This window comes from Erinaceus europaeus, chromosome 12 (assembly GCF_950295315.1).
Source record: "Erinaceus europaeus chromosome 12, mEriEur2.1, whole genome shotgun sequence".
Classification (NCBI taxonomy): Eukaryota; Metazoa; Chordata; class Mammalia; order Eulipotyphla; family Erinaceidae; genus Erinaceus; species Erinaceus europaeus.
In genome coordinates, this window is record NC_080173.1 from 36,273,699 (window position 1) to 36,289,258 (window position 15,560).

At 40.4% G+C, this 15,560-nt stretch overlaps 1 protein-coding gene across 3 annotated transcripts in view; it reads right to left on the reverse strand.

The window, feature by feature from the left end:
- CACNA2D3 (calcium voltage-gated channel auxiliary subunit alpha2delta 3) overlaps positions 1-15,560 on the reverse strand; it is a 1,089,122-nt gene that overhangs the window by 374,828 nt on the left and 698,734 nt on the right. The window lies entirely within an intron of this gene.

Consider the following 15,560-nt stretch of genomic DNA (forward strand, 5'->3'; position numbering starts at 1 on the left):
CCACCAGCATGTTCTCCTGGCTCTACCTCTCATTATCTCATATCCACTTCCGGATCTCTGTTCTTCCCATCCTTACAAGGCTCTGAGGGATCATCTCAAAGCAGAGAACAGATCTGTAGCTCCTTTAAATTTGCATCTGCTTCAGACCCTGGAGTCAGAATGAAGTCCAAACTGCTCAGTCTGATCCCCTTGTCTATCTCTGCTTGCTTAGCTGATCTCATCTGCCTTTGCTCAGGTTTTGGTTCCTCGAGTTTTCTCTTCTCCTCACAACCCCATTCTCTTCCTCCTCTCGGGTCCTCTGCCCAGTACACCTTTTTCTTTATCCAGTTTTCCTAAGACTAGGCCTGAGTTCAGTGTCTAAATTCACTTCCTCTCCCTCTCCCCTCATTTTCCCATTACTAGGTAGAGTGCACACTTTACTAAGTTTGAGGGACCCAGGTTCAGGACTGCTAGGACCACATGGGAGGACCTTTGTATAGTACTAGGTGACCGGGGAAACTTCAAGAGTGGTGGAACAGTGTGGTGGTATCTCATTTTCGCATTCTTTCCCACCTTTTCTCTAAAATGAAAGTCAAAAGAAAAAAAAAGGCTACCATGCTCAAAGACCTAGGTTCAAGCCCCAAGTTCTAACCTGCAGGGGAGAAGCTTCACAAGTGGTGAAGCAGGGCTGCAGGTATCTCTCTTTCTCTCTCCCTTTCTATTTCTCCCTTCACTCTCCAGTTTCTCTCTGTATCTGTCCAAAAATAAAAGGATACTTTTTATTTTCATTTAAAAGAGTCCACTGGAAGCAGTAGAATCACAATCACGCAGAGAGCAAAAAGAAAGAAAAGCTATTAATAATGTACACTGCAAAGGTTAATGCAAATCTGATCACCTAAGAGAACCCTATTAAAACCCAAAACTTTTCTGAGTCCTTTTTGTTTTAAAATGTTTTTATAGAAGTTCAAGTTAACAAATGGAGCTTTTGATGGATAACAGGAAGTAGCTGAGGGCTGGTCTCTGGCTGTAACCACAGACATGGTCCTTGTTTCCCCTCTGCATTCTCTGATCTGGCCTCCTTCCCACCGTGCCCCCCCCCCCATCTCACTGCCCTGGATTTTTATTTCCTTTAAATTCTAGCTCTTGAATGTTTATTGTCCTCTGTAATGTGCCTTCTTGGACTTCATATATCATGTTAGAAAACAGAATCAGCAATCATTCTATAATTACCAAGTAGTAATTAATGCTAAAATTAGTCTCCCATTACAAATGATCTGCTCATTTTTCTATGTAACATCAATTTATTTACCTTCTTCCCTTGCAGAACCTTCTGTGAACTCCAGGTTAGAATCACTCAGGGAGATGAACCACCAGTGCAGCTTAGTGCTTTGTCATTATAAGATTTCACCACTCTTCATGATTTCTTTCTTTCTTTCTTTCTTTCTTTCTTTCTTTCTTTCTTTCTTTCTTTCTTTCTTTCTTTCTTTCTTTCTTTCTATTTTTATTGCTAGGGTTTTCACTGGCGCTTAGTGCCCACACTACAGAGTTTTGTTTTGTTTTTTTTTGACAGGACAAAAAGAAATTGAGAGGGTTGGGGGGTAGATAGAGAGACACCTGCAGACCTGCTTCAATGTTCCTAAAACATCTCCCCAGCATGTAGAGAGTGGGGGCTCTAACCCAGGTCCTTGTGCATGGTAATGCATGTGTTTAACAGGGTGTGGCACCTCCACCTGGACTCCCACCATTTCTTAAGAGTCCCTTGTCTAACATTCATGCATAATTAGAACTCAGCAGTCTGGTTCTGTCTTTGGTATGAGGGATTCCTAATCACTTTGGCCCTTTTCAAAGACCCTTCCCTTGTCCTCTGAAATAAGACAAGCTGGAAATATAACCAGCACTCAGATCTCTGTATTCTGGGGGAGTGAAGTACACAGTGGAGTCAATATGTGTGCTGGTTTTCTTCTCAGTGTTCTGGGCAGAACCTTTCCATTCCCACTAATCTCACACATTACTGAAAAAGCACTTGTTCCTGTAGAAAAAAATAAACAATGTATTGGCAGTGCTCTGATAACATCTCCCTGGACTTTCACCAAAAAACAGTAAGGGGTATATTGCATTCTCAGAGTTAAAGGTCCACAGTCAATGAATTGGAAAGAACCAACCTGGAAGAAAATGGCCATGAGGGAGCCCAGTAGCCTTGGTATGTGCATATCCATCTGGGGAACTTGGCTTCCAAGGAATAGGCAGTGACCTTGGATTTGGGACAAACCTCACTCTTTATTAACTGCATTATATTTTTTCTGTTTTGAATTTTATGCTAGAAAAAATACCATCAAAGATCACACTGTGGAGCCAGACCTGCTTGTGTGTCCACAGGGCTGATGCTCAGCCCTTTCCTCACTTCCTCCTACTCTCTCAGAACCTAGATGTCCCCATTATTGAAAGGTCTAGAATCAGATCACATGCCTTCTGCACATATAGCATCAAATTCAAAGCAGAAAAAATATAATGCAGTTAATAAGCAATCACTTTTGCTTCTGTAGTATGAGAATAAGACAGAACCTTGTTGCAGTTTGGTGACCCACCACTGTGCCACCTCCCCAGCTTTTATTTCCTATAGTTGAAAGAGTCTCAAAAAAGGAAGGTAGGAGTTAAGTTAGGGGGGCAAGAGGTGGCTCATCTGGTAGAGCTCACGTTACTATACTCTAGGACCTGTGCCCCCAGACACCACGTGGGAATGTCTGTGAAGGGTAGGGATGAACCACCAGAAGTGGTAAAGTGGTGCTGTGGTGCCTCTCCTTCTCTGTCTCACTTCCTCTGTTTAAAAGGAAGAAAAGGGGGGGGGGTAGGCTGCCAGGAAAAAGAAAATGGCTGCCAGGAACAATAGAGTCATGTAGATACTTCTAGAAATAAGCTGGTAGCAAAAAGAACAGGGAGGATAAGGGGAGGGGAAAAGAGGAGAGAAAAGGAGATCAACAAGACAAGACTTCAGTGTGCCATGACTAATAGAGATGGGGTACATAGACTGGGTCTAAATCCTAACCATCTCTATTAGTCATGGCACACTTAAGTCTTGTCTTGTTGATCCCGTTTTTTTTTTCCTTTTAAACAGAAGAAGTGAGACAGAGAAGGAGAGGCACCACAGCACCACTTTACCACTTCTGGTGGTTCATCCCTACCCTTCACAGACATTCCCACGTGGTGGATGGGGGCTTAAACCCAGGTACTAGAGTATAGTAATGTGAGCTCTACCAGATGATCCACCTCCTGGCCCCCTAACTTAACTCCTACCTTCCTTTTCTGAGACTCTTTCAACTATGGGAAATAAAAGCTGGGGAGGTGGCACAGTGGTGGGTCACCAAACCGCAACAAGGTTCTGTCTTATTCTCATACTACAGAAGCCAAAGTGATTGCTTTTTCTCTCTCTCTCTTTCTCTCTCTCTCTCTCTCATTCCCTCCCTTTCCTTCTCTCCCTCTCTCTCCTTCTTTCTCAAAAAAAAGTCTTCCAGAAAGGATAGGAAGAGTCCTCTAAGTAACACCACCCCCCAGAAGAGGAGCTAGGGACAGACTGTGGCTCAGTTGGTCCTGAATTCCAACTCTGCCTGCTGCTGGCTGGTAACAGAAAAAAGTGCTCATCTCTGACTTGCAGATTCATCCTCACACACCCCTCAGAGAGAATGACCACTAACTCATCCAAAATGGACAAGATGAGTAGACGGCCTCATGTGGTATTTCCATTTGACCCAATGATAATTGATTGGTTAGTAACCAAAAAAGATGATGGCACACCTAGCTGAGCACACATGTTACAGTACACAAGGACCCAGGTTTGAGCCCCTGCTCCCCACCTGCAGGGGGAAAGCTTTTCGAGTGGTGAAGCAGTGCTGCTGGTATGTCTCTGTCTCTCTTCCTCTCTAGCTGACCTTGGATTCTCAATTTCTAACTGTTTGTATCCAATAAATAAATAAAGATAAATTTTTTAAAAAGATGATGTATGAAATACGCTGCTGATTTGCAGTTAGTAAAGAGTTGGTTGTTCAAAGTTGCTATTTACAGCATTATCACAATTTTAATCTTTATAACCACTACCTTTACTCAATTTTTCATGTTTTGTTGACTATAAAGGAAGAACCTATGGCTGACAAAAGTCCTCACTTGGCTAGCATGCTGCTTTACCATGTGCAAGACTTGGGTTTGAGCCTGCCCCTACTGTATTTCACTGCCTCTCTGCCTCTCTGTCACAGGAAGGAGAAGAAGGAAGGAAGGAAGGAAGGAAGGAAGGAAAGAAGGGAGGAAGGGAGAGAGGAAGGGAGGGAGGGAGGGAGGGAGGGAGAGAGGGAGGAAGGGACAGAGGAAGGGAGGATGGGGAGAGAGGGGAGAAAGAAGTAAAGAAAAATCTGGCCAGAAGATGGCAGAATGAGAAGCTGCTAGTGGCTTGAGCTCCGACCACATCTACTGGAAACAGTAGGATTTTTTGCCTTTAGTAGGCCAGTCAATAAGGGGTCCTAGCGGTAACACCAAGGAGGTGACTATAACTCAATTTGGGGTAGAAAATACAGTAAAAAGAAATGGAAAAAATTTTTTCTTTTAAATTATTATTCCTGAAGCGTATCCCCCTCCCCCCCATAACCAGTCCCTGGGGACCAGAGATCTGCTCTTAGCAGGCTTCCCTGCTCAGCTTCTTTCTTTACCAAGATTCCTGTCCCCCCAGGGGGTACCATTGATTCCAATTCTATTCCCTTCTGAAACCTTTGGCCTTTTTTTCTTTCTAAGTAGCCAATCAGCTGCCTCTGCTCAGGGGGCCTGAGGCAATCTGAAGCCATCCAAGCTGAAGACAGAACAGGGTTTTTTACTCTGTTCTATTTTATTATCAATACAAGATAAATGCGTACCCCTTTCCCCCTATCCTTCAGGTTGACCAGAATGAACTCTTAGTGTATTTTCCATTGCTAGGGAACTGGGTGTCTTATTCACTGCTAAAATAACTTACTTCACTTTTCCTACCGCCCCTACCCATTCTCTCCCCCCCGCATAGCTAATTAAATAATAATAAATAAATAAATAAAAAACTCTTTCATTTCACTGCTCTTTTATTCCCGTTCTTTTTCTTATCTTTTTATTTTTTCTCTCTCTTCCTTTTTTCTTATTTTTCTCATTCTTGTCATCCTTTCTTCCTTCCTCCTTGAGCTTTCTGAATTCACTGATAAACCTTTGGGAACTATTTTGGGGAAGAAATATGACTCAGAGTGGACTCTCTCTGTGTGTATCTCTGCTCTACTTCCCTTTCTCCTTTACCTACCCCTAGAATATACAGTAGATAGTAGATTTGCATAACTTCTATTCCTAATATTCTTGTCTAGTCCTGAGGTGTTTTTTTTCTTTCTTAACAATCAGCTGCCTCTGCTCAGTAGGCTTGAGGCAATCTGGGACAGGTTTTTTACCCTGCTCTATTTTATTATTAATATTATATAAATGTGTATATCTTCCCCCCTCCTTTAGGTTGACCAGAATTAACTCTTAGGGTATCTTTCATTGATAGGGGACTGGCATCTTGTCCATTGCAAGAGGAACTTGTTTCATTACTCCTACCTCTTCTACAGACTCTCCCCTTCTCCCTCCTCCTAGCTAATTAAAAAAATAAAATAAAATAAAAAATAAATTAGTCAATTAAAAAACTCTCCTTTCACTGCTCTTTTATTACAGATTTTTCTTATCTTTTTTCTGTTATCTCTCTTGTTTCTCTTTTTTTTAATCTTTTCTTCCATTTCTTCCTTCCTTCTACTTTGTCTTTCTGAATTCACTGATATTCATTTGTGAATTATTTTGGGGGAAAAATCTGACTCAGAGTGGACTCTCTATGTGTATATCCCTGTTCTACTTTCCTTTCTCCTCTTGCTACTCCTAAAATATACAGTGGATAGTAGATTTGCATAATTGTCTATTCTTGTCATAATTGTCTTCTTTCCTTTCTCTTTTCTTCACTTGGACTTGGTTGCTATTTTTTCATGGACTGGTGACATTGTTTGGCTAACTAGTAGTGATTAAACTGCTTCAATCCTTGCTTCAGTTGCTATTGTAATTCCTGAGGTTGGTGATTGCATTTGTCATAAAGGTATTTAGTACAGTGTTGATTATACTCAAAACACAACAACTGAGGAACAACAGAACATAAAAATAAGAAACACATAAATCAAAAAAATGGGTAGATGAAAAACAAATAAAACTGCTACTCCAATGAATGAAGACAAGAGCCCAGAAGAAACTACAAATCAGCCAGAAGTAACCATAGATAAGAAAAGTATGCAAGCAATAATAAACTTATTAATCACAGAAATGAAAACAACATTGGAGGAAAGGAATGGCAGTATTAGGGAAACAACAGTTGAGACCCCCAAGGAAAATACTGATTATCTCGAGGCAATTAGAGAACTGAAAGCTGAAATAGCTGAACTGAGGAAAGAAGCTGAGGGAACGGAAAGCATACTAACAGAAGCAGAAAACACAATTAGTCAGAGAGAGGATGAGTAAGAGAAAACTAAGAAAGAGGTGAAAGAGCTCAAAAAGAGATTGACAAACACTGAAAACAACAACAGAGACATGTGGGATGATCTTAAAAGAAGTAACATTCGTATAATTGACCTGCCAGAGGAACAAAGAGAGGAAGGGGAAGTAAATATTCTAGAGAAAATTATAGAAGAAAAGTTCCCAGACCTGAATAACAGAAAGGACATTAAGATTCAAGAGGCCCAGAGAGTTCCAAAAAGAATCAACCCAGACCTGAAGACACCAAGACACATCATAATCACAATGAGAAGAAGTAAGGATAAAGAAAGGATCCTAAAGGCTAAAGGAGAAAAACAAAAAAAGTCACATACAGGGGAAAACCCATAAGACTATCAGCATCCTTCTCCACTCAAACTGTAAAAGCCAGAAATGAATGGCAGATATCTATCAAGCCCTGAATGAAAAAGGGTTTCAACCAAGGATAATATATCCTGCTAGACTGTCATTCAAACTAGATGGAGGGATCAAAACCTTCTTAGACAAACAACAGTTAAAGGAGGCAACCATTACCAAACCGGCCCTAAAAGAGGTTCTAAAAAGCATCTTATAAAAAATATCACTATAATATTTGCAATATATCAGAGCAAACAAAAAATTGTTGAACAATGGCACAACAATACATTAAATCCATAATATCAATAAAGGTCAATGGCTTAAACTCACCCATCAAAAGGCACAGAGTAGGGGGATGGATCAGAAAACATAACCCAACCATATGCTGCTTGCAGGAATACCATCTGACACAACAAGATAAACACAGACTTAAAGTGAAAGGATGGAAAACTATCATACAGGCTAACAGACAACAAAAAAAGGCAGGAACAGCCATTCTCATCTCAGACACAATAGCTTTTAAATTAAATAAAGTAATAAAAGATAGGCAAGGACATTACATAATTATTAGAGGATCAATCAGCCAAGAACTTAACAATTATTAACATCTATGCACCCAATGAGGGACCATCTAAATACATCAAGCAACTACTGAAAGAGTTTCAGAAATACATCAATAGTAATAAAATAATAGTGGGAGACTTTAATACCCCACTCTCACACTTAGACAGATCAACAAAGCAGAGAATCAACAAAGATACAAGAGAATTAAATGAAGAGACTGAGAGACTAGACCTCTTGGACATTTTTAGAGTGCTTCACCCCAAAAAACTGGAATATACCTTCTTTTCAAATCCACATAACACATACTCAAGGATAGACCACATGTTAGGCCACAAAGACAGCATCAATAAATTCAAGAGCATTGAAATCACCCCAAGTATCTTCTCAGACCACAGTGGAGTAAAACTAACATTTAACAACAAACATAAAATTATTAAAAGACACAGAATTTGGAAACTAAACAACATGCTCCTTAAGAACCACTGGGTCAGAGATTCACTCAAGCAGGAAATTCAAATGTTCCTGGAAACAAATGAAAATGAAGACACAACCTATCAAAATATTTGGGACACAACTAAAGCAGTATTGAGAGGAAAACTTATCGCCATACAATCACATATTAAACAACAAGAAAAAGCTCAAATGAATTACCTTACTGCACACCTCAAGGACTTAGACAAAGAGGAACAAAGGAACCCTAAAGCAACCAGAAGGACAGAAATCACTAAAATTAGAGCAGAAATAAACAACATAAAAAATAAGAGAACCATACAAAAGATCAATGAAGACAAATGTTGGTTCTTTGAAAGATTAAACAAAATTGACAAACCCCTAGCCAGACTCACCAAACAAAAAAGAGAGAAGACTCAAATTAATAGAATTGTAAACAATGGAGGAGATATCACAACTGACACCACAGAAATCCAGAGAATCATACGAAACTTCTATGAAGAACTAAACGCCACCAAGCTAGAGAATCTGGAAGAAATGGAACAATTTCTAGGAGCATATGTCCTTCCAAAAATGAACCAAGAAGAACTACAAAATCTAAATGCACCAATTACAAAGAAATTGAAACCATTATAAAGAATCTCCCCAACAACAAAATCCTGGACAAGATGGCTTCACAAATGAATTCTACAAAACTTTCAGGAAACAGTTAATACCCATACTTCTTAAGCTTTTCCATAAGATTGAAGAAACAGGAATACTCCCTTCCACCTTCTATGAAGCCAACATCACCCTGATACCAAAAACTGATAGGGACAGAACAAAAAAGGAAAACTACAGACCAATATCTCTGATGAACATAGATGCCAAAATATTAAACAAGATCTTGGCCAACCGGATACAGCAGCACATCAAAAAGATTGTTCATGACGACCAAATGGGATTCATCCCAGGAATGCAAGGTTTGTTCAACATCCATAAGTCAATCAATGTCATTTACCACATCAATAAAAGCAAAGCCGAAGACCACATGATTATCTCAGTAGATGCATAGAAAGCCTTTGACAAAATCCAACACCCATTCATGCTCAAAACTCTACAAAAAAATAGGAATAGATGGGAAATTCCTCAAGATAATGGAATCTATATATAGCAAAGCTACAGCCAACATCATATTCAATGGACAGAAGCCGAAAGCATTCCCCCTCAGATCGGGGACTAGACAGGGCTGTCCACTGTCACCGTTACTCTTCAACATAGTATTGGAAGTTCTTACATAGCAATCAGGCAAGAGAAAGAAATCAAAGGAATACAGATTGGAAGGGAAGAAGTCAAGCTCTCACTATTTGCAAATATATGATAGTATACATAGAAAAACCTAAAGAATCCAGCAGAAAACTACTGGAATTTATTAGGCAGCATATCAAGGTGTCAGGCTACAAAATCAATGTACAAAAATCAGTGGCATTTATTTTATGCAAACACTAAATCTGAAGAAGAAGACATCCAGAAATCACTCCCATTTACTGTTTCAGCAAAATCAATCAAATAACTAGGGATAAAGTTGACCAAAGAAGTGAAAGACTTGTATGCTGAAAACTATGAGTTGCTACTCAAAGAAATAGAAACTGATACCAAGAAATGGAAAGATATCCCATGCTCATGGATTGGAAGAATAAATATCATCAAAATGAATATTCTCCCCAGAGACATATACAAATTTAATGCAATACCCATCAAAGTTCCACCAAGCTTCTTTAAGAGAATAGAACAAACACTACAATCATTTATCTGGAACCTGAAAACACCTAAAATTTCCAAAACCATCTTGAGGAAAAGAAACAGAAATGGAGGCATCACACTCCCAGATCTCAAACTGTATTATAAAGCTATCATCATCAAAACAGCATGGTACTGGAACAAAAATAGGCACACAGACCAGTGGAACAGAATTGAAAGCCCAGAAATAAATCCCCATACCTATGGACATCTAATCTTTGATAAGGCGGCCCAAAGGTTTAAATGGAAAAAGGAGGCTCTCTTCAATCAATGGTGCTGGGAAAACTGGGTTGTAACACGCAGAAGAATGAAACTGAACCACTTTATCTCACCAGAAACAAAAATCAACTCCAAATGGATCAAAGACCTAGATGTCAGACCAGAAACAATCAAATACTTAGAGGAAAATATTGGTAAAACACTTTCCCACCTACACCTCAAGGACATCTTTGATGAATCAAACCCAATTGCAAGGAAGACTAAAGCAGAAACAAACCAATGGGACTACATCAAATTGAAAAGCTTCTGCACATCCAAAGAAACTATTAAATAAACAAAGAGATACCTCACAGAATGGGAGAAGATCTCCACATGCCATACATCAGTCAAGAAACTAATCACCAAAATATATAAAGAGCTCAGCAAGCTTAGCACCAAAAAAGCAAAATGACTCCATTCAAAAATGGGCAGAGGATATCAACAAAACAGTCACCTCTGAGGAGATCCAAAAGGCGAACAAACATATGAAAAACTGCTCTAGGTCACTGATTGTCAGAGAAATGCAAATTAAGACAACATTGAGATACCACCTCACTCCTGTGAGAATGGCATAAATCAAAAAGGACAGCACCAACAAATGCTGGAGAAGCTGTGGGGTCAGAGGAACCCTTTTACATTGCTGGTGGGAATGTAAATTGGTCCAGCCTCTGTGGAGAGCAGTCTGGATAACTCTCACAAGGCTAGACATGGACCTTCCATATGATCCTGTAATTCCTCTACTGGGGTTATACCCCAAGGACTCCACAACACCCAACCAAAAAGAGGTGTGTACTCCTATGTTCATAGCAGCACAATTCATAATAGCTAAAACCTGGAAGCAACCCAGGTGCCCAACAACAGATGAGTGGTTGAGAAAGCTGTGGTATATATACACAAAGCAATACTATACAGCTATCAAGAACAATGAACCCACCTTCTCTGACCCATCGTGGATGGAGCTAGAAGGAATTATGTTAAGTGAGCTAAGTCAGAAAGATAAAGATGAGTATGGGATGATCCTACTCATCAACAGAAGTTGAGAAAGAAGATCTGAAAGGGAAACTAAAAGCAGGATCTGATGAAATTGAAAGTAGGGCACCAAAGTAAAAACCCTGTGGTGAGGGGTAGACATGCAGTCCTGGGCCTTTGGGGGGTGGGGGTGGGTGGATTGGATGGGACATAGTCTTTTGGTGGTGGGAATGGTGTTTATGTACACTACTAGTAAAGTGTAGTCATATAAATCACTAGTTAATTAGTATGAGGGGGAAAATTAATTGTATGTCTCGAAGTTTTTAAAACACAGACTGAGTCTTTTTAATATTTAGGTTGTGTATTTGATATGCAGACTCTCTCAAAAGAAGAGAACCAATGGTTGCTCAGAAGCAACCAATGGCACAGCTACTAACAAGATACTGGGTACTATATAGCAAACTCTAACATAAGGACTTTTCAAAGTTAACCCAATTACCAAATAATGTGATGATAACATTAACTATCCATTGTCTTTTTGAACCCTATGACTGCAGGAACCTCACATCTCCACTATAGAGCCTATATTTCTTCCCCAGTCCTAGAACCTTAGGATAGGGCCCACTTTCCCGCATGCCTCTCCCAATCCATATCAAATAATATTGCATCTGCCAATCACAACCTAACCAATGCAATGACTGCCACCTCAACATGCTTCACTTCAGACTGTGTCCAGAGACTTCAGGTGTGGAATAACAACCCTTCAGCTTCATTACTCAGGTGAGAACTTTCCTTTCATAGTATTCTCTAATTCCATCCCAGGTGGTTCCCTTTCTAACAAAGTCCCAAAACCTAGATATAGATCAGGTTCTGTGAGAGAGAGCATATGTTCACACTTATCCATAAACCAGTGCAAAATATATACCTGAAAGCAGAAGTACACTAGAGTTTTCAGTGAGTACCCCCCTAATACTTCCTCTCCACTAGTCCAACTTTTGGGTCCATGACTGCTCAACAATTTGTCTGGTTTTGTATGATAACTCTCTTTTTAGCCACGAGGTTCCAGATGCCATCAGGATGCCGGGAAGACTTCCATGGACTGAAGACCCCACCAATGTGCCCTAGAGCTCCGCTTCCCCAGAGACACATCCTACTAGGGAAAGAGAGAGGCAGACTGGGAGTATGGACCAACCAGTCAATGTCCATGTTCAGCGGGGAAGCAATTACAGAAGCCAGACCTTCTACCTTCTGCAACCCACAAGGACCCTGGGTCCATGCTCCCAGAAGGATAGAAAATGGGAAAGCTATCAGGGGAGGGGGTGGGATATGGAGATTGGTTGGTGGGAATTGTGTGGAGTTGTACCCCTCCTACCCTATGGATTTGTTAATTTACCCTTTCTTAAATAAAAATAAATTTAAAAAAATAAAGAAAGAAAGAAAAATCTGTACAACTACCAAGTGTCTATCAATGAAGAGATGTATAGAAAATATAAGGTATGCGTCTGTGTGTAATCAAAGAAGGAGAAAGAGTGATAAAGTAAGATAGTAGAATATTATCTAGCCATAAGAGAAAATGAATCTATCATCTATAGTGACATAGATGAGCTTTTTGGATGTTATGACCAATGATGTAAGTCAGACAGGGAGAAACAGATAATATATGTAGAAGATAATATATGTAGAAGCTGAAAAACCAAATTTACAGAAACAGGGAGTAGAGTGATAGTCATCAGAGGCTGGGGGGAGAAGGAAATTGAGGAGATATTGGTCAAACTTTTTTTTTGAAGAATTATACAAAGGTATCTGACCTGGGAGATAGAACAATGGTTATGCAAGACTTTTATGCCAGAGGATTCAAGATCCTATGCTCAATCTTTAGCACCTGCCATAAGCCAGAGCTGAACAGTGCTCTGGATGAAAAAAAAATGGGGAAGACTTACTACCAAGCTTTTTATTGCAGCCTGAGAGTAGCATCGTGGATGGAACTTAGTATTTTAAAAGCAAAAGGTTTTAAGTTAGATCCCTAGCATTGCATGTGCCAGAGCAATATTCTGGCTCTCTCTCCTCCCCATAATTAATAAATAAATATTTTATAAGTAAAGGCATTTGAATAACTGCCACTTTGCTTACTGTTCTGAATAATAACAACTGTTCAATTGCCACTTATTCCCCATTCCCATCTGCAGCCATTCTGCCCAAATGAATTTGAAGTTATCTCTATGAGACATGACCCTTGAAATAATGTAAGAATAATGTAATGGGGTAAGAGTGTGGGAATGAATGTCCAAGGAGGGCCCAGCCCACCCATTCTCTTCCATATGAGGAGAGAATGGCCATTAAATGGACAAAATGGACAAGCTTGAACAGACAGCTAAGGAAACCTCATGTGTCGCTTCCATTCCACATAATGATGACTGATAGGTTGAGAACCCAAACACAGAGGCCCATCTTTATTTGCACAGCTGGGCAACACTCCAGTCACCATGACTTTTGAAGGAGAATCAGGCAGCGCTTATTTAAAATCTTGGCACGCTGGAGATTCGAGAAGGTCATTCTGGCTTTATGGAATATCTGGGCCAGCCTGCTGCTCTTCACAGTTCTCCCAGCTCACTTGTTAATCCAACAATGATGATACAAAACTTCCAGTGCCTTAGCCCTCTCTGGTGGCAATGACTGTGTTGATGCCTTTAAAATATTTTTGCTGTTTTGCCTCATTAGGGCTGGTTCCCTCAAGATAGAAGGTAGTTATGCATAAAATGAAACACACTCTGGCTTTTGCTAGATTATAGGAGGTAGCAAAACCCGGCTGCAAGGGGGTAGGAATGTCCCCCCAGACAGTCATTTCCAGGGAACAGTGTCAAAGGTTCACTGGCTGAGGACTGTCTCCATAGCTACCAGACTTCCAAACAAGAAATTCTGGGCCTCTGTCAGGACCTCCACCACTGATTGGGGCGGACACTCTAGCCCCAACTGTCCCTGCTCCTTCCTCCCCAGGGTCACTGAGGTCAATCAGTCAATGGCTTTCTCTGTGAGCTCCTGAGTCTGCTCTGTTCCCCTAAATGCTAATGTTTCATTTTACTGGATGATTTGGCTGATTCAGGGTGAAACTATGTCAGGGCTGCACCCTTCCCCAACCCCACCATGTCACTGCAGTTGAAAAATGCAACTCTACCTCCACCCTCTAACAATCTGAGGCTGTAAACAGTGATTTAATGGATGACCATCAGAGAAAATTTGCTTACCAATGCCACAAGGTCTGAAACCCTCTACGCGATGCACTGTGATGTCATTGTTTACAGAGGTACAGATGCTCAGAACCTGCCAGTTGATGGCAAAGGCCACTTTGCACAGTGGAAAACAGCAGCATATCACTTCCAAAGTGCTTTTAAAAAACAAAGCAGGACAAGGAAAGTAGAAACCTTTGTGAAGGAGTTCCTGCCTCTGGCAGGGAAGGCACGGTATCCTAACATCTTGGATTTGGACAGGAAGAAAAGGAAAATCACTGTGGAATCCAATGGCCTACCCAGTCCAGCAGCTACTATTACCTCCTTGGATTTTTCCAAGTGGTTCTACTCAGGACTTCTAAATCATAAGGGCTATATTCTATACCCAGGCCCTGAAATACTTTGCATTGACTAATTTGCCTTCAAAGGGATGCTTCAAAGGTTCTTATAAACAATGACTAAAACTAAATTATGGTGTAATATTAGTTGATGAAGACAAGACTTCAATTGGAGTAATTTTCATCAGCTGGACACAGACAGTGGTAAACACAATACCCCATGACTAAATGCAGGCAAACTGATGGGAAGGGCTTCAATCTGATGTGGCAGGAACAACAGGGCAATTTAAAAAAAAAAATTAATGGAAAGGAGATTTTATTTTTTTTCCCTCCATGACCACAAGAGTAGAGGAAAAACTAGGAAAAGTGGAACTCACTCAAGGTTTTCAAACGTCAATAGGGTTGGAAAACTTTTTACAAAAATGACCTCTTACCCAGAGGAAAGCGAGGACTACTCAGCTCCCACATATAAGGCTCTTTTATTTGCCCCTAAAATAAAGCCAAATGCATTGCTTGAAGCCATCCGAGTTCCTGAGACCTTTAGTGAGAAAAGCTAGTCAGTAAACTAAAATGTTATACTTGTAGAATATGTTGTTGTAGGGCTCCAAGGGGGTGGTAGAAACTATACTTGGAGCTCTTCATGATTTAGATGAGGAAATTGGCAAGCACTCAAAAGACAGCTTCAGGGAGAAGTGGGTAATTCAAGATGGTGACAAGCCAAGGGGAGATGGACAGAAAGTAATGCCTTTAAGTTATCTCTCACAATGTGAAGTCCCCACAGAGCGCAGATCTGCCCTCACCCAATTTGATAGTAGGGTTCCTGGCCCAAGCTCACTACTGTCATCTCTTTATGCTGTTGAGGGCTGAAAAGAAGACAGGCTTAAAATCAGTTTAGAGTTGCTCATCAGCCTTCTGCCCAATAGCAGGCCTTGCTCATGATACCTGTTATAAAAATAGTTGAGTGGTCATTTTCTGGCTCTGCACACACCCTAGCTGAGAAGTTCTATCTATAGAGAAGACAAAGGCCAGGGCATATAGAAATTTAAAAAGAAGGAGTCAGGTGGTAGTGCAGCGGGTTAAGTGCACGTGGCACAAAGCACAA